Below are 23912 nucleotides of genomic sequence, written 5' to 3' on the forward strand. Positions count from 1 at the left end.
TGCTCAAAATTCTCCAAGCCAGGCTTCAGCAATATGTGAACCGTGAACTCCCAGATGTTCAAGCAGGTTTTAGAAAAGGCAGAGGCACCAGAGATCAAATTGCCAACATCTGCTGGATCATGGAGAAAGCAAGAGAGTTCCAGAAAACATCTATTTCTGCTTCATTGACTATGCCAAAGCCTTTGACTGTGTGGATCTCAATAAACTGTGAAACATTCTGAAAGAGATGGGAATACCAGACCACCTGACCTGTCTCTTGAGAAACCTGTATGCAGGTCAGGAATCAACAGTTAGAACTGTACATGGAACAACAGACTGGTTCCAAATAGGAAAAGGAGTACACCAAGGCTGTATATTGTCACCCTGATTATTTAACTTCTATGCAGAGTACATCATGAGGAAGGCTGGGCTGGAAGAAGCACAAGCGGGAATCAAGATTGCCGGGAGAAATATCAATAACCTCAGATATGCAGATGACACTACCCTTATGGCAGAAAGTGAAGAGGAACTCAAAAGCCTCTTGATGAAAGTGAAAGAGGAGAGTGAAAAGGTTGGCGTGAAGCTCAACATTCAGAAAACAAAGATCATGGCATCTGGTCCCATCACTTCATGGGAAATAGATGGAAAAACAGTGGAAACAGTGTCAGACTTTATTTTTTGGGGCTCCAAAATCACTGCAGATGCTGATTGCAGCCATGAAATTAAAAGACGCTTACTCCTTGGAAGGAAAGTTATGACCAACCTTGATAGTATATTAAAAAGCAGAGACATTACTTTGCCAACAAAGGTCCATAGTCAAGGCTATGGTTTTTCCCGTGGTCATGTATGGATGTGAGAGTTGGACTGTGAAGAAAGCTGATCGTCGAAGAATTGATGCTTTTGAACTGTGGTGTTGGAGAAGACTCTTGAGAGTCCCTTGGACTGCAAGGAGATCCAACCAGTCCATTCTAAAGGAGATCAATCCTGGGTGTTCATTGGAAGGACTGCTGCTAAAGCTGAAACTGCAATACTTTGGCCACCTCATGCGACGAGTTGACACACTGGAAAAGACTCTGATGCTAGGAAAGGTTGGGGGCAGTAGGAGAAGGGGACGACAGAGAATGAGATGGCTGGATGGCATCACCGACTCTGTGGACATGAGTTTGAGTGAACTCTGGGAGTTGGTGATGGACAGGGAGGCCTGATGTGCTGTGATTCATGGGGTCGCAGAGAGTCGGACACGACTGAGTGACTGAACTGAACTGGACTGAATATGACATAAACAGTGGACTCAGACAAATGAGAAAGAAGGTTGTCGAGAAACATCCAGCTTCTGAGGCTGTGCATTAGAAATGAAAACTTGACCCTCTTATAATGTCCTTTGCACTTACCAGATTTAGGCTGAAGTGACTCCATTAGATAGCAACGCAGTTTCTCTCCTACTAACTAGAAGCAGGCAATCCAAAATGCCTGAGTTGTTTCAAGAACATGTAGGATGGGCCAGAGCTCAGAAGCCTGGATGCATGCTGTGGAGGAGGGGCAGAAAACAGTTGCACCATGCATGTCCAATTGTATACATTTTAAGACGCAGCTTATGGGTAGGAAAGATGATAAGAACAACAGAACCCTCCATATGCCAACCATTGTTCCCACGGAAGGCTCCAGAAGCTCAGGGGAGACCTCTTCATCTGGTCCTGCACTGGCCAGTACAGGAGAGGTGCAACCTGGGGACCCAGAGTTGTTTCTCTTACCTTCTAATGTGGTCTGTCTCACCGTGTGTGGTGCAGGGACTGCTTCGGCTGAACCCCGGTATTCTAAGATCCTCTCCATGATGTCTTGTTCATGAAGAGCTAGCTCTTTACTGCGAGAGAAGGCGGACTGCCGAACCACCTAGCGGCCATCTTGATGCCGCCGCTCTCTGCTGCAGGTGATAAACCCAGCGCCGTCCTTTCTTTCAAATGCTATCTTCATTGGCAATTTAAGACCCCACGCCACCAGATCATTTTTATTTTTAACCACTCTCTCCATCCAACTGTGGCTGTCCAGTGCTTGTGCAGATTGACCCAACCACTTTCCTTAAAGCTCTACAAAATAAGCCCCATTCCAAAGAATGGGTTTTTTAAATTTCTTGGTAAATGAAATTCCTTTGACTGGTGGAATTTGGCCATTTCTACTTTCCGTTCATGCCGGGACTGAATTCTGACAACAGTTAGCCAGAATTTTTAAGACTGCATCTTTACAAGGGGACCAGTAACATTATAGCTCAGCATTCTTTTAAGAAGGTGGGTTCAGATGGGTTTAAACTTTGTTGGAACTCATTCACCCCCTCAGCTAGTTAAGCGTCCTGAGCAGAAAGTGGTGAAGTGGCTGGGAGGTGCTCGCTGCCACCATTCAGGGTTCTGTCAACCTCATTTTATTTTAGCTCCTCTGCATACAGAAGAACAATTCATATCCTTGCTAAAGCCAGAAAAGTGAAGCATCCAGAGATATTGCTTTCCAATAAAGTAATAATGTTCCATTAGCTGTTTTGCTGTTACACGTTTTACCACAGACGGCTCTTCTTTAAGCTGCCTGCCCGTATGTGGCCCTGTGATAAATTTTATCAGTGGTCAGCGGGACAGGGTGCAGGCTGGGCAGGAGCACAGTGGCTTTTTATCTAGCTTAGTTCCCTCTTCCATGCCCCCCACCCAAAGCTGCATTTTCTGGGCGTAATTTATGTTGTGGCATTTCTGTCAGTAGATGTGGTGTCAGCAATTTGTGTTCCTAATGGAAGTTTACATGGAAATGAGATACTTAGCCACAGAATCAAATTAAAGATGGGATAAAACTAATAAAAATTGTACAGCAAAGGTGTTTGTGCCTGCTTATATCGTTAAAAAGTTTGTTTGTTTGTTTAATGAGGGTTGTCTTTTGGTGGGGAAGTTTGTTTTCCATGTCTAAAGTACTAGTATAAGTAATATGAATAGAGTTAAAGCTAAAATTGTGTCAGCGCTTGTATTAAAAGCTGCTACATTCCAGAGGCCTTTATAGCACTGGGATGATATTTTAAATTAAAATGATATTTAAAGTTTTAGAACCCAGAATGTTTAATCAAAACCTGCGGTATTTGTACCTTGGGAAAAAATATGTACATATGATGTGTATATATATATATATATTTTAAGTTAAAAAAACTGAGCTCAGTGCAAATTTTATTGGAGAAATGATTTCCCTGAATAGTCTTTGTCCCCCATATAGTTGGCCATAATAAGATTTTCAATAATCCCATTGCAGGATACTGAGAGTATTTAGAAATAGCTGCATATTGCATTAGAAATTAAATAGAAGCATTGTTTAGACTTCTTAGCAAAAGGCCCCTGAGATAGCCTGAGCTCTAGAGTTATTTAGACTCTCAACTTCTCCATCTTAGAGCTTTTACAGAAATGGGATCCTTATTCACTCTGAGAGCAGACAGTGGAGGCACAGTTCGTGTCCTTCCATGCATCTACAACCTCTCTGTTCCCAGCTCATTCTTTTCCTCATAGAGAACATATTTTCAAGAAACCGAGCGGCTCATAGGCGTCGTGAATCCTCTAGACCGAGTTTTGCTATATTATCATAGGGAGCTTCCTGCCATTGAATTAACAACAGATTTTTGTCACTTAAATTTCCATGTGTTTCTAAAGTACTTTTTAAAAGATCTTAATGGCCTTTTCTGCCTTCACTAAAATTTCCTAGTCTATCCATTCATCAGATGGACTGTATCTTTGAATATTTGCTAATATTTTAAGCTGAATGTGAAATGATGGCTTGTGTTTTGCACAAAGATGTTCAGAAAGATTTACTTCTGTGAAGGATGTCTGTATTTCTGAAACAATTTTCCTCAAGTCACACTGGTGAGAAAGACTTGAACTCCATTAGTTGAAAATTTTCACCCTTTTCAGATGATTTAAGGGCCTGTCCTTAGTAATTTTGATTAAAGACGAATGTTTTGAAACTCGGTCCCAGTATCCAAGGTGTATCTCCCAGCACCCTGCTAGGATTCTGAATAGACAGCAGCATACAGAGTTTACACATACCAAAATGCCAATATATGTATTCAGCTTTGTAAATATGCCTTTAAAAATACCTCGCCATATTTAGCCACTCCTAAATATGTATTTACACAAGTCTACACACTGTAAGTGTTTACCTGGGAGGCAGGAAAGGTCTCTTTGGTAAATAATATGGGTTTTATAGCCTTTCATGAAGGAATTTTTTGTTTGCTATGTAAAAAAAAAAGTCATCTCCTCTCAGTTATAATTTAATAAATTTTTTCTTTCCCTGTAAATTTACGGCATAACACTTGAGGTAAAGCCTTGCAATGTTAAAAAAAAAAAAAAGACAACACTGGTATTAGCTTTGGGTACAGAGTGGCTTTGATTCATTTTGCTAAAGACTATAGAGAGTGAAAAACATAGCTATGATTTCTGAAAAACAGACAAATAAAAATAACCTGTCAGGTATATTTTAGAGCTAAGGGCTATCGAGTAACTACCTATTTTTCAGATTTAAAAAAAGCCAGACAAATGAAAACAGAACCTCTAGGAAGATGTAAATGATTTAAACTATTTTGCCCTGAATTTTCTAGATCGCTGCTTAAATTTACACTTTATCTTACATGAATAGATGTTGGTTAAATATTTTCAACTTATAAACAAAACTGTGTTAAATCTAAGATATGAACAAATTCTTCCTGAAAAGCAGCACTGCCCACTACACCAGTCCAAGGACAGAAAATTTTCAGTGCTTACTCTAACTTGCAAACACATGGCCTTGAGCAATTGAGTTGATCTGACTTAGGGTTCTGAATTTGTAAATTAGGCTGTGACCTACCGTAGACCTAAAGAATGATGGATCTGTACTCAGATATTAAGTACTGAATTCTAATAGCAAAAATTTATCTTTTTAAAAAAGGTACCTTTTTCTTTTCTTTTTTTAAATTGAAATACAAGGTGAAATAGAACATGATGCTTAAGAATTAAATTACCATTACTTGGTAGGGGCTCACAATTTATTCACCGTCTTGCTCCCCACCTTTACTCTCCCCTGATCAAGGCTTTTGAAATCAGTTAACATTAAGCAAGTGACATTAGCTTTTGAGAGCCACTTCAGGGTCCCAGAAAGGGATATGGCTTAATTTGGAGTCCATTTTTAACAGAGAGGATCTCTCTGAAGGGATCACTCTCCTCATCAGCTCACTTCCTTCTAGGAAATAAACGTGCAGGATTTCCAGCTGCTTGTCTCTGGAACCGCTGAAGATTTTCCTGTCATCGAGGACTTAGAGACCTAGAAGAGAACAACAGGGAGAAGCCCCTTACATCAGTTCCAAAGATGCTTAATAAATTACAGCTTTGCATCTAAAGGAGTCTCCTCTTTCTTTGTTCTACATGTTTCAAAAATGTTCTCTTTCAGGATTTTCTGTGTATGAGTGCCTGCACACAGAATGTATGAGCGTGATTTATGATCAGGTGGTGGGAAATGTGGGCATTTTTGGCAAGTCCAGATATGAAAAATTTCAGACACTTTTCAGGAGAGAAACATATCAATTTTTTAATGGGCCTAATTATTTTACCCCCAACATAAAATGCCAGTTGAAATTTGTCAGTGCAAAACAGGTGCTCACATACTTTCCTATCTCATCTTTAAATGCAGCTTGGAAGAGATCAAGTTTATATATATAACATACATATTTTAAAAATAGATGTGAAACTGTTTACGTCTCAGATTCAGATGTTTTAAGGTACTTTACTTTTAAGTCTTTTTCTTCCATTTATTCTCAAAATGTTGAAGGATGCATCCTATTATAAAAAAAAAATCCTTTAAAAAAAATAAAATTATGATTTGTTTTACCCTTGAATGTGCTAGAAATTTAAATACAATGATGTGCTTGATGAACATGGAACAAGGGGTTTTGCAACTAGGTCACCAATTCAAATTTGATCCAGAGAGTACTGAATACCCTACAGCTGTCTATTATGAATTTCTAAAATGAGTGCAACAAATAAATATCTGATTATATTTCCATACAGATTTTATACATACTCTACTAATTGAAATGGAGCATAATGTGCTATTTGTGTATTCAGCTTACACTTTTGAAAATTATTCTATATCATCTAACATTTTCACAAAAAGAACAGTAAATCCACTGTCATGCTAATGATACCCACACATATGTCCCAAAGGATACAATGTATTCCCCACCTTCCGAATGTGGACCAAGAAGATATAATTCTTTCGGCTCCATTGTAGATTTCTCACACACCCATGGACATGGCAGACGAGAAGGATCTCTCCTGTGTACAGCAAATTCATCCTGGCCATGATGAATGATGTTCCAGGGTACTGCAAGAACTAACAGATGAGCAAAATCACTAACCCCTGTGTTGGTATCTGAGTCTGTAGGAATAGCACTGCCTTCTATCTCAATATCTCACAGACATTTGGCAGGGGGAGTACAATTTCTATTCATTTACTTCTGACCAGTCACTCCACACCTTATTCCCACTAAGACTCAGACACATGTGTGGAGTGCCATAGTAAGGAAAAACACCTGCGCTGCTAAGAACTGCCCCTCCATCTCCCTGCCTGTCTTCCTGGAAACAAAGATGTGCACTTTGACTTCCCTGAGGGTTCTTTACTGAAACTATGACAAGATTTCAGAATTCTTGAGTTTGGCTGGAAACTGAGACCTGCATTTGTTGAGGTGAAGGGAGAGTATGAAGGGGGCTCAGCTAGAATTAAAATCACAAGGCTTCATGTGGCTGCCAAATGTAATCTTAGAAGTACAGTCTATAATTCCTAGGCGGCAGTCCCACTGTAGTCTACACTGTCGAATCAGTCCTGGATGTGCTGTGCTTAGATCTTAGTGCTACCTTGTAAGACTGCACAGCATTCAGGGAAGAGAATATAGCTTCATAAGGGAAATACAACCATATCCTATAGAGCTCAGCTAAAAGCAGTGGGACTGCTTAGTGAAAAAAAAAAAAAGGAATTTGAAATCCCCTTTAAATATCTCTGCTAAGCAGAAGCTGTGTTAGGCTTATTCTGTATGGAAGCATCATGGGATGGAGTCTGGCTGAATATTAAAAACTTACTCGAAGTTGTGCTATCCTTAGAAGGAAGACTCACTGCCTCAACAGAACTTACGCTTCCAGGCACAGGCTAGATGGCCCCTTAGGAATTGGGGCAGCTGACTTGGAAGCCTCTTTCCAGTGCCGAACCTGTATGGATCTGTAAAACCAAAACACCTGTAGAAGGTCCAAAGGTGCTCATGGAGCAGTGTCAGGATATTTGAGAGTCAGGCCATATGATCAGGCCATTCAAGGTGGCTGTTCTCTTGTTCTTTGTACATTCCCCTGGTCAACCAGACCCTGCTTCACCTACAGCCTGCCCCAGCAAGTGTTTGTGCTAATCCTTAGGCCAGAACAGCTTCACCTGCTAGTTTCTTAAAGGGAAACATCTGCCCTCATGATGGTCATTAATCTGAGGAGCTCTGAGAAATGTGCCCCAACTGCTGGTTTCCCAGGTAACTGACGAGCCAACCTGATGTCAATTCCTCCTACAAATGGTAGCCTCCTCCTTCCTTGAGTAGTGAAGATTGCTGTCATGTCCTGCCTGCTGCCTGCCATACACAGAGCGGGTGTTGCTTTAAGACCCATCTGTTTCAGATGTGTAAGACCCCTATCCAATAAACCACTGACTTCTCTGTCACTGTCTCTGGGCTCTTCCTTTGGTCTCGAGGCTGGGCAAGTATAGGGCGTGCAGGCCTGTGGGGTACAGCCCAACACATGCCAACTAGGCATAGCCTCGTTTTGGTCTAAGCCCAGGACTTCTTTCAAGGAGGGTAAATTCCCAGCAGTGAATGTGACTGTAGAAAGAGCATGGGTTCTACCATCAGAGAAACCCTGATTCAGAATCCTGGCTCTTCCATTATACTAGTTGTGTACCTTTGAGGAAGGCAATGAACCTAAGAATCTCAGTCGTAAAACTGGGGATTATTATTCCCAAGTCCCAGGGTAGTTGAGAGCATAGAAAATCATCTGTATACTGCCCGGTGTATGCAGTAGGTATTTATTGATGCAGGCACATAATTCTGTGGTATATACAGTGGCCTAAAAAGCTCACTTCTAGACATCATGGGCAAGGATGGTCATAATTGTTGTAAGTTCTGAAGGCACTGAGCTATGGTGATGTGTGTCAATTGCCTACTTCATAAAAGGCACATGTTCCCATCAGGAATACACACATGTATGTTAATGTGGACAAGGAAAAAGATCCTACTGTGGAAATTGTGCTATAAACACGTAAAACGTGGTAAAGGAAATAATAATCACAGTGATGAACTTTATCAAAATTTACATGAAATGAATAATGCAAAGGCAGAGGAAATTATTCTCTATGAGCAGCAGAAATCCTTCTACACAGCTCCCCTTAATTTCAAGATTCTTCTAGTGAATCAGAGTATGTCTGATTATTAGGACTCTATCTTTTCAAAATCAAATCACCTAAGGATGGAAGCACTGGTCACAATGACAGTAAGAACTGTCTGATTTCTCTGCTAAGGAGATACTGTTCATATTTGGCACATGATTCATAAATCCCCACACTAAAAGTTTCGATTTTCCTACCAGGAGGGATTATTTTCAAATATGTGATTATTTTCACAAAATAGTTGGTGAGTTTGATCCAGTTTAACTGCTGAGTTTATTAACTAGCTATTCGGTAAAATATAACCCTCAGCTATAATTATTGTGTATAATTTTTCCTGTATTTATTCTACTTGCAGGTATTAAGCCTATATTTAACATGGCTAGTCCTCTGAAACTTGAGTCAAAGATCTTTGATCTGGTCAGGCTTCACCACACGTATGGGTATATTTCTGAAAGGAATTTGGACTTTTACCATCCCCTGAAGGGCACTAACAGTAGAACTGGGTTCTTCTCAGTTTTGACAGGAACATGCAATTCACATGGAATTAATAGTATTAGTTACAATGCCTACTAAACAATTCTGTATGTCCAAGAAAGGATAACTAGATTTGATGGAACATTCACTCCTAGGACGACTAGATTTGACGGAACATTCACTCCTAACTTAAACCGATAACCTCTCATACACAGGCAAGTTAAACACTCATTTTACTGTTTCGGTTTCTTCAGGCAATCTGGTTACAATACATGACTTAATGCAGCATCTATAGAGGCCTGACTTTGAACTTGTGAGCTCTAAAGGGCAGTGGGGAGCTGGCATTCCAGGAGTACAACTCTCTTGCTCTAGCACAGGCGTTACTTCATACAGGATAGGGGGCAAATTACTCGATGGCGAAGGCTCTGGGGAAGCCCCTGGCTTCCTGCCCCGCCTTCATGTGGCAGGAATTTCCCTACACAAGAAAGAGAGGGCCTCTCCTTGACACGCGGTGCCTGCCTTGCCTCCCACACACAAACCCACAAGAAAGTCTGAACCAGCAAGTATTAAGAAAAAAAGTCCTGACCTGACCACACAGCAATTCTGGAGCATGAGCAGGAGCCACTGCCTCGCTCCTGGCAAAAGTTTCATTGCATCCAACTAGAAGTGGGCATAATAAAATTCCTTTGTCAAGAGTCCCGGTGGAGTGTTGGCAATTGAGCGCATATTCTCCCCTTGCTAGGAACGACTATGGAACAGCATGAAATCTATGCTTTGGCAGCAAGGGAACTTGGTGCTAACATTTTTCTAAACTGAAACAAGACGGATGAGTTGGCCTGATACTTACAAGTTATATGATATGTTAAATCACCTCTAAAAATAAAAACAAAAGATTTGAAGAAAGTTGTGAATCTTATGAGAGGAGAAGAACAGTTAGACAAGCTTTCGGCTTGTAAAAAAGTAGTTTTAAAGCATGAGTAGAGGGATCTAAAACACAGATTTGTGAACCTCTAAAAGATGTTCTAGTGTGTTTAGAATTCAAGGACAGAGGAAAAACTCCCACAATAATCCAGAGAGTATTTGTTTGCAATCGGTCAAAAATTTCTCTTATCCAGTAATCTATTACAGAATTCAATAAAGGCCAGGCATGGATCATAGACACTAAACAAACACTAACATAAAAAGAAACTGCCCCGACAAAAATCTATTCACAGATACAAGGTATTAAACCCTCTGGAAAGCAAAAGATAAGCACTATAAACTAAAGAAAATTGACCATACACATGAAAAAGAAATATTCTAGAAAAACACTCAAATTTTTTTTTTTTTTTCAAATTTCTCAGTGTGATATCTGGTCTTCACTTTTGTCCCTCTCCACCTCGTTAGATTTCTTCAATGGTCAGAGACACTGCCTCAGTTTTCTGCAAAGTCAGGATCATTGCTTTGTCTCTTTTTCCTAATTACTAACCCAAAGAATGGAGAAGGCAATGGCACCACACTCCAGTACTCTTGCCTGAGAAATCCCATGGACGGAGGAGCCTGGTAGGCTACAGTCCATGGGGTCGCTAAGAGTCGGACAGGACTGAGCGACTTCACTTTCACTTTTCACTTTCATGCATTGGAGAAGGAAATGGCAACCCACTCCAGTGTTCTTGCCTGGAGAATCCCAGGGACAGAGGAGCCTGGTGGGCTGTCATCTATGGGGTTGCACAGAGTCGGACAGGACTGACGCGACTTAGCAGCAGCAGCAGCAGCAACCCAAAGAAGGCAGTCCTAGAATAACACAGTCACAATGCTTCTTCCTTAAAGGATGTTTGGAGACTTCTTTCATCAGAATATTGTGCTTTCTCAAAGATCCCCAATGCGTGCAGAGGACAGCCTTGCTCCTGGTCCCCACTAACCTCATGGAGCAGATCCAGGGGAAAGAAAGAACAGGGCAAAGCTTCCATTCTCTGAGTTCCCAAGACTTTGTGATAAAGCCACTTCATTATTTGTCGTCTAATTCAATCTCAAGCTGTATTTGATTTGAAAAACACAATGCTTATTAGATCAAAAGACTGGAGAGGATTCATAAAATAGAGGACAAAGATATACAGAGTATGCATGAGCATAGTGCAGAGTGACAAAAAATAGAGCACAAGACATGTACATCTTTTCCCTAATATGCCCAAGATTTTAAAAATAAAATGAAGAACCTGTCAATGAGGCTGAAATTGAACCACTCAAACCAGGCTCAGTGTTTACAAATGAGGAAGAGCCAAACCAATAATAATATTGTGGCATTGATTCTTCATGGTTCTCAGTCACACCCACCTCATCACTTAATATATTTTTTTCTCCTAATGTGTGTTCAATCCTTTTGGACGGCTTGGCTCAGAGCTTAGCTAATGGAGCCAAACCATATCCCTTTGGTTGGTCTTAAGCTTGGCTGGACTTTCAATGACTTCCACATATTAAGAGCCACTCTCACAAAAAGGCTTAATATAATAATGAAGCCACCTACCTAACAAGTAGGAAGAATCAGCGTTTCCCCATTAATCCTGTACTACGCTTACAGCCTTACCACAATGTGTCACTTAATCCTCACAGGATGCTGAGGTAGGCAGCATTAGCGCCATTTTACAGATAAGGGAACTGAGGCTGGGGGGTTAGGATTTTCCCAAGGTCACAGAGCTCGCAAGCAGTGGGACCCTGGTTCGGTCAATTCCATTTAAATTGCTGCAGGTCCACAGGCTGTTGGTCTGTTATACTTTGAGGCAAATTTCCTGACAAATTAGGATTGCCACTTCTAGAAAATTTGGAAAGTTTCACAAGGCAGCCATCCTGTGAAGAACGGCCAGCATTTCCTGGGGAGCCTGAATGGGAAATAAACCGCTCAACTTCAGTTGGTGCAGAGGTCTAATGTTCACAAGCAATTACAAACCCCCTGCCCTCAGCCACCAGCACCTCGGTGGGCGGCAAGAAAAAAATTAGGATGGTGGCACACCCACAATGCAGGCTATTTTCTGTGATTGGTGATTTTTTTTTTAATTTCTTTTTGAATATAGTCAATGGAGGCTGAGGTCTCCTGTATGCAAATACTGGGGGGAGGGGCTACACACTGTGTGAGTTACCTCAGGCCAAACCCAAAATACTCCCATCACTGAACTTCAAAGCCCCCTTCTCCCCAGTGGTCACGGGGGTGGGGCCGGGCAGCCTGGGTGGTCCCTCTAGCCAAATACTCCCCCAGCCAGGGAACAACAACATATGCTTTGCAAAAGACCCAGTTGATAAATACACCCTGACTTCCCCTAACTGCCCACCCCCACGACCTGGGGAGAGTATACTATATCCAAACCCACCGTGCTCGCCCAAGGCAGTGCTTTTCCATAGTATGGCACCGTCCTGCACTGCTGGAGGCCACGTGGCACCTCAACGGTGGAACAGCATAAAATGAGAAGCCAAGAGACCCAAGTTCTGACTCCAGCTATCATTCTCAAGCCCCCAAGTCCCAGCCTTCTATGCCTATGCCACTTTCCCTGGTGGCTCAGTCGGTAAAGAGACCACCCACAACCCAGGAGACACGGGTTCGATCCCTGGGTGGGCAAGATCCCCTGGCGAAGGACATGGCAACCCACTCCAGTATTCTTGCCTGGAGAACTCCGTGGGCAGAGGAGCCTGGCCAGATACAGTCCATTGGGTCAAAATGAGTCTGTCATGATTTAGTGACTAAACCAACACCACATGCCCATGTCAGATCCTCCTCTGGGTATTGGACATTGGAGCTTATTAGTTTGTTTCCTGAAGATGGGAAAAATATAAAATATATCCCCCAAATTTCCTCCACCCCTGACTTTATTAGATAGCACTGAGTTGGAGCAAACAAGCTTTGGTCCTCCAGAGAACTCAACTGGAGATCAGCTCTCACATTTTCCAGAAAGCAGACAGGCGGTCTCAGGGAGAACCCAGGCTCACCTCAGGCATAACTTTTCAGTGGAATCAGGAACTGAGCAGTGACATGGTCCCTGCAGTGCACTGGAGAATCCTCTTTCTCCAGCCTCTTATTGAGCTTTAATCTGAGGGATGTTTTCCGGAAAAACCTAGGAGAAACAGAGAACCACCAGCCTATGCAGCTCTGGGGGGAGTTTCTTTTCTTTATGAAACTCACAAAGGAATCAGTCCTATAGGATCTGAAAGAACACTAAGGTTTTTTTAATTTTTTTAAAAAAATGGCCTCTGGATGTTCTAAGACCACAGGCTACAGAGTGGGGAGGACGAACTGGCTTTTCTTTGAAACCAGAAAATCCATTTGGCATTGCTGTCCAACAGACACAAGGAAAAGATCCCGTGGTCGCAAGTTGTTTTATCTAATTTTTTCCCTCCTGGTTTTCTTTGTTGTGAGTTCCAAGCTGCTTTACACCCTCCCACCCTTTACAACTATTGAATCTCTTCTACAGATCTGTAAAAATAAACAGGCCATTTCCAGATTACCAGCCAGCAACACCACATCCTGTGTTCGAGCTGATGATAAATAAGAGTGAGGCAGGTAGTCCCCCAGACACATCTGGGAAGCATCCTCTTCTCTGAACAGAAGCACACAGCATTCAATTCCAGCCAAAGCTTATTTGGCCTTGTGGTCTGCTGAGTTGAAATAGTTATGCTATTTTTTTCTGAATCTAAAGATTATGTTTTTCCTCTGACACTTTCCCTTTTTAAAATTACACACACACACACATATATATAACCCCCTGGGGGAAACTCTATTGGCTTTAGCCATGAATCCCAGGTGTATTCTAATTAGCTTTAACTTATTAAAAAAAAATAAAATAAACTTCAAGTTGAAGACAGCTAAAGCAACCAGCAGCCACAGTTTGGGCTAATTAACTCTTCTGGTAACATCCAGTGACTAGAAACTGTGGTCTCAAATATTCTGTGATGCTTTAGCTATTCAGGATCCTATCTGCTCTTTTAACTTATTTTAAATTAATCAGCTTTATAATGATTAACAACCCAAAATTATTTTTAGCTCTAGTTCTTATTTATTCTTCCATGTATGTATTCTTCACTTCTCCCAGCTAAACCCTCCAATCTCTGCTTAAAACATATAGGAATTTCATGAAAGCAGCAGCACTCTGTCTCCTCCCCACACAAGTGCAAACATACACTGAGGGGTTAAGTGTAGGGAATAAGCTTCCTGAATGTAAGCACCCTCAGAAGCAAGGGCAGACAGCAATAGCGAAAGAAAGGGGAAAGTATTGCCAGAATTCGCATTTTGCTCCCCAGTATCTTAAGTTGTCCTCTCCCATCTTTGTCAACCCCTCGAGGGAATGTGGCTGCCACTCAGAACCATCTCCTGGTAACTGTGTAAGGAAAACCACACCTGTGGTTACAGGGCAGCCCCCAGAGGGACCAGATATAGATGCCTTAACCATGCCCCGCTGTCTGTCCTTCTGGGCAAGGCTGAGACGGCAAGTGGGCTTGCAAACGCTGCAATAAAAATGCACTCAATCCCATTGACCTCTCTCCTGTGAGGGAAGCTTTCCTTTCGGCAAGACTTATGTTTGATCCAGCATACAATTTACATGGCCTGAGAAGGCTATTCAGCAAACTTAGACAAGAAACAAAAATCTCTGATCTTCTAATGAGAAAAGAGAATACTGGCCCAGAAATCAAAAGAGCTGGCCTATAATCCCTTCTTGGCTGTTCACCGGTTTTTGTGACCGGGAAAGATCGTTTCTTCACTTGAACATGAAGCCAGAGGATTTCTAAGGCCTTCCATCTGCAAGGATTCTATGAAGGGATGTGTGCTCCCCTTTGCCCTTTTGAAGACCAACTAACTTCTGTGCAGATATAACGTGGAGAAATCAGACTCAGGGACCCCAAATTTACATGCCATAGGACTTGAGGGAATTTTTAAAGTTACCCGTTTACCACTGTTTTCTAACATCAAGAGATTTCGCAGGCCATTGCTAGTTCTGCATGAAACAAAGACCCACATGAAACAAAATATTTCCCTGATACATGGATCACCAGTCAGAAGGTTAATTTGCGATTTCTTGGTAAGACAAGAAAGCAGCTCTAAAAGTTGGACTAAAATGAATAAATATGACTACAACAATAGAAACGGCAAATGAACATTTTAGTCCTTACTTTGTGCCAGACACTAAGCTAGGGATTTCTGCATGTGTTATCTCGGCTGAGCATTATAAACACTCTCTATCCTTCCATTCACTTCTCCAATTATCCCCCCAGGCCGACCTGCCATATGCCCACCTCCTGCACGGAGATGTTGAGTAAGGCAAGACCTTTATACACAATCACACCAGACCAGTCCAAATCCACCCTGAGAACTTCCACAGCCCTAATCTCAATGCATTAGTTCCCAGTGGGAGGAAAAGAGCTCCATATTTGTCAAAAAGAAAAGTCTCCGTATTTGTCTGCCTTTTCCAGGTACACTTCCTTGAAGTCTCCGGGAGTATTTTATCTACACAAGGAGGAACACTCTAGTGTCTGGATCAATATCTGTAAAAGCTTTTAAGCTATAATAACCATGATCTTCAGCACTCAATATATTCTGACAAGACCCCCCCTCGATGTCAAGTGAAGTGGGTAAATTCTTAGGTAGGGATTTTTAGACCCACTCATTGCCTACTGGTTCTTCCAGTAGAAAAGTCCATAATCATTAAGCTAAATGCAAAGGGACAGGAATTCCCAATTATATAGTTTTAATTCCCTATAAGGCCGACCAGCACAAACTTCATCACTACGTTGTAGTGTTGCTAACTAACGAGTTGAATTTTGGCAGCCCATTAATCTTAATTTTGTAAACATTGATTTTTTTTTTTCTTCTCTGGGTTTTGAATGGAGCTAAAATTAGCATTTTGCTGTTGTTTTGTGGGTTTTTTTTTTTTTTTAGTATAACCTCCATTTCAACTTCCTGCTACTGTATATTTTACTACAACAAACAGCTCTATCCTTGACCAGGGTCTAAAAAGAAGTCAGAAGAGTTCTGGGAATAATGGTCCCACCTCTCGTTTCACACACTTCCCCTGTCCCTTCTGGGACACGGAGCCGCCATTGACTTCTAAGGAAATTCACTTGAGGCTCAATTAAAACTACAGAGCACAGAGAAGAGGAGGCCTGTCCTCACCTTTTCCTTCCCAGTAAGAGCTGTGTCCAGGACCAATCCTATACAGGAGGACTTTTGAGGGATTATGGTAAGAGACAAAACTGAGAGGTTCAACCCAGTTCTCATTCATTTGACAACAGAGGTTCATCGCAAATGCCAAAAAATGAAAACTTAAAGGCTCTCTCCCACAAAGAGAGGACTCACAGCTTCCAATTTTCCTCCCGGTTCTCTCTGGCTTCTTGGTCATTGCCATTTAGCAAACAAGTTTAGGTAATAGTAGCTGTACTAGTATAAGAGATATGGGGTAGAAACTGTACTGTTACGCCGTCTGAGAAGGTCATGTCATATCACCCATTTTCTCACTGTGGGTTTTCTTTAGCATGTGTGTGTGCATGTTAAATCATGTCTGACTCTTTGTGACCCTATGCACTGTACCCCACCAGGCTCCTCTGTCCATGGGATTCTCCAGGCAAGAATACTGGAGTGGGTTGCCATGCCCTCCTCCAGGGGATCTTCCCAACTCAGGGATCGAACTGCATCTCTCATGTCTCCTGCATTGGCAGGCGGGTTCTTTACCACTAGTGCCTACTAGGAAGCCCCTTCTCTTTAGAATGTTCTTACTTTAGACAGGCTATCTGTTCTTTCTCCTCCTATTGTCTGTGATGGTACATTCTAGAAGGCTTTCCACCCTTTCCTCTTATTTTCCCCAGATCTACCACCCTGTGGCCTCCAAAACTTCCTTTCTCTATTGGACCCCTTTATTCTGTCGCCATCATCATATTTCTGCTGATGAAACACCAGTATGATCACTAAGCATCATCTGCTCACTTATGACAAACCCAGAGATTAGATTTCTTCTGAAGCATTCTGACATTTATTATTGTCCTTTGATATTTCATGTTACTCACTGAAAGTCTGGAAGCAGTCACCAAATCAACCTTGGGGGGATAAAAAGTATTTCCATGCAGAAGGCTATACTTGTGATGAAGCATAAAGGCCCCAAAGTCTGCAGCAGACAGCCAGGTAGAAATCTCAGTTTCACGGTCTACCGGCTGGGTGTCCTTGGGCACACTGCATAAGCTCTCTGTGCCTCTTTTTTCCCTACCTTCAATCTGAAGGTAGGATAGTCTCTGCTTCACAGGGTGGTTGTAGAGATTCAACAAGAACCTGCGTGTAAACCCTTACTTATCACAGCACCAGACGGAAAATAAATTCTTAATAAATGCTAACTACAAAACAAAAATGTTAACCACATTGTTTTAACTGATGGTTACATCAGTTCCCAGTTGCCGTTTGAGAATTATTACCGTACTGTACCGTCTCATTTGCAGTAAGATTTTATCCTACGGTATGAGGAACAGTGGAAAGGTATGCATATATGTATGGGGGGAGGGCTTCCTAGATGGCGCTAGTGGTAAAGAACCCGCCTGCCAGTGCAGAAGACAAGATCTAAGAGACGCAGAATCGATCCCTGGGTTGGAAAGATCCCCTGGAGAAGGGCATGACAACCCACTCTAGTATTTTTGACAGGAGAATCCCATGGACAGAGGAACCTGGCAGGCTATGGTCCATATGGTCTCAAAGAGTCAGACATGAAGCGACTGGGCACACATGCGTGCATGAGTGTGTATGTGTGTGTATATGTGTGTGTGTTTACGTATATATATATATATAAACACACACATATAAAGGTTTTTTTACTGACCTGTCTCATGCAGTAAATGCCAGTATTTCATGACATGCTGTCAATCAGCACTGTAAAGGCGGGAAGAGGTAGGAAACAGAGTTCCTGCCCTCTGAAATCCAGTTGGAAGAGAGGACACACTCTTTATAAGAAAATAACAGCCACACAAGGGCCATCTCATACACCTATATTAGTCATTGATTAAGCAAGTGGAGAAGGAAATGGCAACCCACTCCAATATTCTTGCCTGGAAAATCCCATGGACGGAGAAGCCTGCTAGGCTACAGTCCACAGGGTCGCAAAGAGTGGGACACGACTGAGCGACTTGACTTTACTTTGACTTTGACTTTAAGCAAGTGGCACAGACAGTGCTTTGAGAGTTAAGACAATGCCTGCCTGACAAAATCTATGGAAGAGGCAGGGAGTGAGAAGAATTAAAACTGAGCCCTGAAACGCGGGCCTATCTGATCCAAACAAAAGAAGGAAGGTGAACATGACCAGCAGGGAAGTTTCAGAAAGAGTGGTCCCAGAATCTGGACAGACTGGTGCATGTTCAGCAGACAGTTTGGTTCTGAATTCTGCCAGAGCACAGCAGGAATATTTTCCACCCACACATAATGGAAGTCAGACTGGGATCAGCTTATATTGGGTTCACTGGATGTGGACTTTCACTTTGAATTTGCTGTTGTGGTCCAGAGGAGGAAGTTTCATCTGAAGAACTATCTCCCAGAGACTGACGGTAGTTCATGAGGACTGCGTTGAGGCCACTGAGGCCACTGGCTCTTAGGGAAACAAAGCATGACTGATCATTAACGTCTGCCACGAGGAAGGAGCAGGAGGTGGCCGACATGCTTTATGTCTGCCATCCAGGCAATGTAAACAATCGAGGTCAAGGAGGGCGATTTTAGCCGAAGAGGGACACGATAAAAGAGACGTTTTAAAGAGATTAATTTGGAAACAGATCATAGGATGGGCTGCTGAGAGAAGAGAAGAGGCAAGGAAACCACTTTGGAAGCTTCTGCCAGAATGAGGACAGCACAATGCAAACACAAAAGAAGGAGTATAGTTCAGAGACTGTAAGAACAAATCGATAAACATAGCATGACTTCTAAAGAGCCTTTAAACCAAGTGAGGGCAACTTTTAACAGACTTTACCTTCTAGAGCAGTTTTAGGTTCACAGTGATATGGCCCAGAAGGTGCCAAGACTGCCACACCTCCTGACCCCACACTTGCATAAGCCTCCCCATTATCAACCTTCCCTAACACAGTGACACATTTGTACAGCTAATGAACCTACTATGACACAGCAGTGTCACCCAAAGTCCATGGCGACACTGGGGTTCACTCTTGGAGCTACACACTCCATGTGTTTGCACACATGTTTAATGACAGGTATCCACCATTATAGTATCATAGAGTAGTTTTACTGCCCTAGATTCCGTGCTCTGGCTATCTCCGCCCTGCTTGCCCCTGGCAACCATTGATCTTTTCACTGTCTCCACAGCTTCACCTTTTCCAGAATGTCATCTAGTTTGAGTCATACAGTACATAGTTTTTCAGGTTGGCGTCTTTCCCTTAATCATATGCGCTTAATTTTTCTCCATTAGAAGGAGCCGATAGCTCACTTCTTTCTAGTGCTGAATAACATCCGTTGTCTGGATGTACAAAACTTTATTTATCCATTTACCTACTGAAGGACCCCTTGGTTGCTTCAAGTGTTGGCACTTATGATAAAATTGCTATAAACATCCACATGCAGTTTTGTGTGCAGACATAGTTTTTAACTCTTTGGCATGAACTTTGAAGGAGCCCAACTGCAAATAGATGGGGAAACAGTGGAAACAGTGGCTGACTTTATTTTGCGGGGCTCCAAAATCACTGCAGATGGTGACTGCAGCCATGAAATTAAAAGACACCTACTCCTTGGAAGGAAAGTTATGACCAACCTAGACAGCATATTAAAAGCAGTGACATTACTTTGCCAACAAAGGTCCGTCTAGTCAAGGCTATGGTTTTTCCAGTACTCATGTATGGATGTGAGAGTTGGACTATAAAGAAGGCTGAGCACCGAAGAATTGATACTTTTGAACTGTGGTGTTGGAGAAGACTCTTGAGAGTCCTTTGGACTACAAGGAGATCCAACCAGTCCATCCTAAAGGAGATCAGTCCTGGGTGTTCATTGGAAGGAATGATGTTGAAGCTGAAACTCCAATACTTTGGCCACCTGATGTGAAGAGCTGACGCACTGGAAAAGACCCTGATGCTGGGAAAGATTGAGGGCAGGAGGAGAAGAGGACGACAGAGGATGAGATGGTTGGATGGCATCACCGACTCAATGGACATGAGTTTGGGTAAACTCGGGAGCTGGTGATGGACAGGGAGGCCTGCGGTGGTGTGGTTCATGGGGTCACAAAGAGTCGGACACGACTGAGTGACTGAACTGAACTGCTGGATCATGTGGGAAGAGTAAGTATGTTTAGTTACACAAGAAACTGACAACTTATATTCCAAAGTGACTACCATTTTGCATTCCAACCAGCAACGAATCCCAGTTCCCATTGCTCTACATCCTCTCCAGCATTTGTTGTCTGTAGTCTGGATTGTGGCCATTCTAATAGGCATGGAGTGGTATTTTATTGTTGTTTTAACTTGCATGTCCCTGAGGACATATGATGTGGAGCAGAGTTAAAGCATTTTGATTCTTGAGAAGGGTTATCATTCTGGCTTGTTCTTACAATAGCAAAGACTTGCTTATTTCATTCATCCATTACCAAACATTGTCACCTAGCAGAGAGCAAGGTAAGAGGGTGTTTGAAATAGAGTACAGGTGAGTTCTGACACATAGCAGATAAGGACAAATTTGTATTTCTAACATCAGCAAGTATTCTGGTACATATGGTAAAAGCTTTTCCCTGGTAAAGCAGAGGCCACCAAGAGGGAGACAGTGACCTTGAGTAGAGGTGTTGGAAGATACTAAACATCATTTTGCCTTCTTTATAGTTTTGACCAGCCCTCTGGCCCTGCCTCAGTCACCTACTGTCCCTCTCCTTCTGTGTGCATTTGTACAAGGTGTGCCATGACAGCCATGCCAGAAGTAAACCCAGATCCCATTTTAAGGACAAGTCTCTAAAAGCTTCCTGGAGGATGGGGCAGAGGGAAAGAAGGAAGACAGTCATCGTCAACCCTGAAAAATATATTTGTTAATTTATTGAGGACCGCTATGTGTGAAGTCCTGAATTAAGAATGATCTCAAAAGTATAGGGATGATATATAACCTCTCAAAAGTGTTAGACTTCCCTGGTGGTCCAATGGTTAAGATTCCGCCTGCCAATGCAGGGGACACAGCCTCTTGATCCCTGGTTCCACATGCCGTGGAGAAACTAAGCTCATGTGCTGCAACTACCGAAGCCCACATGCCCTAGTGCCCTTGAGCTGCAACAAGAGACGCCACCGCAATGAGCAGGCCGCACAGACAGCTGGACAGGAGTGCCTGCTCGTTACAACTAGAGAAAGTCTACTCGCAGCAATGAAGACCCGGTACAGCCGAAAATGCTTTTGAACTGTGGCATTGGAGTAGACTCTTGAGAGTCCCTTGGACTGCAAGGAGATCCAACCGGTCCATCTTAAAAGAGATCAGTCCTGGGTGTTCATTGAAAGGACTGATGTTGAAGCCGAAACTCCAATACTTTGGCCACCTGATGCGAAGAGCTGATTCATTGGAAAAGACCCTGATGCTGGGAAAGATTGACGGCAGGAGGAGAAGGGGACAACAGAGGGTGAGATGGTTGGACAGCATCACCAACTCGATGGACATGGGTTTGGGTGGACTCTGGGAGTTGGTGATGGACAGGGAGGCCTGGTGTGCTGCGTGTGGTTCATGGGGTCGCAAAGAGTCGGACATGACTGAGTGACTGAACTGAACTGAACAGCTGAAAATAAATACATTTTAAAAATTTTAAATTATTTCGTTTTAATTGAAGGATAATTGCTTTACAGAATTTTCTTGTTTTCTGTCAAACATCAGCAAGAATCAGCCCTTTAAAACACATATTATTATAAAAATTAAGGAATACACAAGAGATCGCATAGACCATACATAGCAAATATTCCTGCCTTGTACGAAGTCAGTAATAGTTTTTAAAAGTATGACCTGGGGGACAGGAATAACCATTCACCTAAGTGCTAAACACAGAGATTTCCCCAAGCTGGGCAAATGCTAGGCAAGAGGGCATAACAAATGAAAAAGAGCCATTTGGAGGATGGGCACAGACTGGACCCCCCTCCTTCCTGCACAAACGTGTTGATTCTGTGACTCCAACCAGGCTGAGGGAAAGATGGTTGGAACATTTCCTTACACAATGGCCCAATTGAAAGGTCACTTCCTGCCACTTTCCATCTCCCTGAGGGGAAATCCCATGCTGGCTCCAGCGCAGAGGGATGGCTATGTTGAAAGCCAGGCTTTGAACAAATGCTTGCCTGCCAGAGTCACTGGCCTCTACTTTAGGATTTATTTATTATTATTTTTTTTTTTTTACTTTAGGATTTAGAGATGAATTAAGGATAAGTATTCATGCCTAAATGTCCACCCGAATATAATGCAATCAGTATCATTTTCAACTCACAATCGCTATAAAGTAGCTGTGAACGTTTTCTTATACTTCATTGACTCTATGATTTTTCATACCATCTAAGAAATAGAAATTCTTCACTCCCAAATGAGCAACATTCTGAACTCAACCCTGACCCTAACATGATAAAAATCTGTGCCGTTGAAAAGAAACATAAAGTGTTTTGTTGTTTTGTTCTGTCTCTTCCCCTGAAAGCCATCCAAGGGCAGAATCCTGTTGCCTGTATTCACAATGAATATGACATAGAAAGAACATGATATTTTAGACAGAGCTTTCAGAAAAATCCATATAAGGACAAAAAGAAACATCTGATGCTGAATTCTTTCCTAATTTAAGACATTTTGAGTCCAGTTTTTATTTCTTTTTTTTAAAAAAAGGAATAAGACAAATTCCAGGGCAAATGCCCCTGGGATTTCTTGTGTGAGCTGAACATAGTGATGAGCAGACATTGTCTAAGTCATTGCAGGAACCCTAGATAACCTAAATGTTCCCGCTGCGCGGCCAGCTAGCACCAGCCTGCACAAGAGGTCTCTCCCTCCCCCAGCCACATCCACACTCCCTGAATTCTGACACATTTCAATAACCTACCATTTTAAACATGCTGGTGTGTTGTTCTGAAATTGCTCTCACATTATTTCATGGCAGCATTCAATAACTGAATGTGATGCTTATCAAAGCAAATGATCTGTATCAGAATCACCTGGCATTTTATTAAAATGCAGATTCCTGAGCCCCTGCCTGAAACTGCTGACTGTGGAACACCTACTCAAGAGGCCTGCATTGTTAGAGACACTCCTGTCATTCGGATCCACAGTGTAAAGAATCCTGGACTTGAACTATAGTCTTAGTTCCACTATTCACCATCCGTTACAGACTCTCAGCCAATCACTTAATCTCTGGACACAGTCTGTCAACTATTGCGAAATACATACATACATACATATATATATATATCCTAAAGCATTCACAAATATAGAAAAATATTCACATGTGTACTTGTGAATTCCCTAGTTAGGTGATAAAATCTTTGAGACCCAGGAATTTCTTTATTGTATTTTCCTTATTGGTAATGTCATTTTTACAGCAGGATTTCAGAAAATAGTTGTTTAATGTACCATACAGCACAAGACTTGGAAGCATTTGTACCCTGATACTTAGAGAAAGTTAATTAGCCACCAGGAAACCATACCAATGTGGAATTTACCTTGGACCACGGTCATCCCTAGGACGTGCAGGTTAATCAACAACTATCAGAGTTTCTTAATCTGCGTGAAGTTGTTGTTTGTTGTCTAATAAAGCTTATTAAGATGGACACATAAGCCCTCCTGGCCTATTTATTTAATTTTCCAGGATAAAAATAATTCAGGTGGCCTGACAAGTCAGGTTGACTACCCAAAATGAATCAGAGTAAGAGTAAGGGTCTTTTTTTTTTAAGTTAAAATAAAAAGAACTTCATTGGGGACATTATTTTAATGCTTTCTGAAGTCAATACATTTAGTACTGTGTTACATCCCTATTTTAAAAATGAATAAACCTAAATCACAGGGAAGTTAAGTGGCTTTCTCCAATGGGCTGATTTGTCTG

The 23912-nt window shown here is 42.1% G+C and overlaps 1 long non-coding RNA gene across 11 annotated transcripts in view; it reads right to left on the reverse strand.

Annotated features, from left to right (window-relative positions):
* LOC129558186 (uncharacterized) overlaps positions 1-23912 on the reverse strand; it is a 180997-nt gene that overhangs the window by 14575 nt on the left and 142510 nt on the right. For 10 of the 11 annotated variants that reach the window (XR_016038010.1, XR_016038005.1, XR_016038006.1 and 7 more), the window contains 2 exons: positions 6205-6354; positions 1371-5286 (listed from right to left, as the gene is read on the reverse strand). This is a non-coding gene — a long non-coding RNA (uncharacterized LOC129558186). Of the gene's footprint in view, positions 1-1370; positions 5287-6204; positions 6355-12861; positions 12987-23912 lie in introns of all 11 variants that reach the window. The other variant, XR_016038012.1, reaches the window with a different exon arrangement.

Source organism: Moschus berezovskii, chromosome 8 (genome assembly GCF_049115385.1).
Source record: "Moschus berezovskii isolate FMDL1 chromosome 8, NW_MosBer_1.0, whole genome shotgun sequence".
NCBI lineage: Eukaryota > Metazoa > Chordata > Mammalia > Artiodactyla > Moschidae > Moschus > Moschus berezovskii.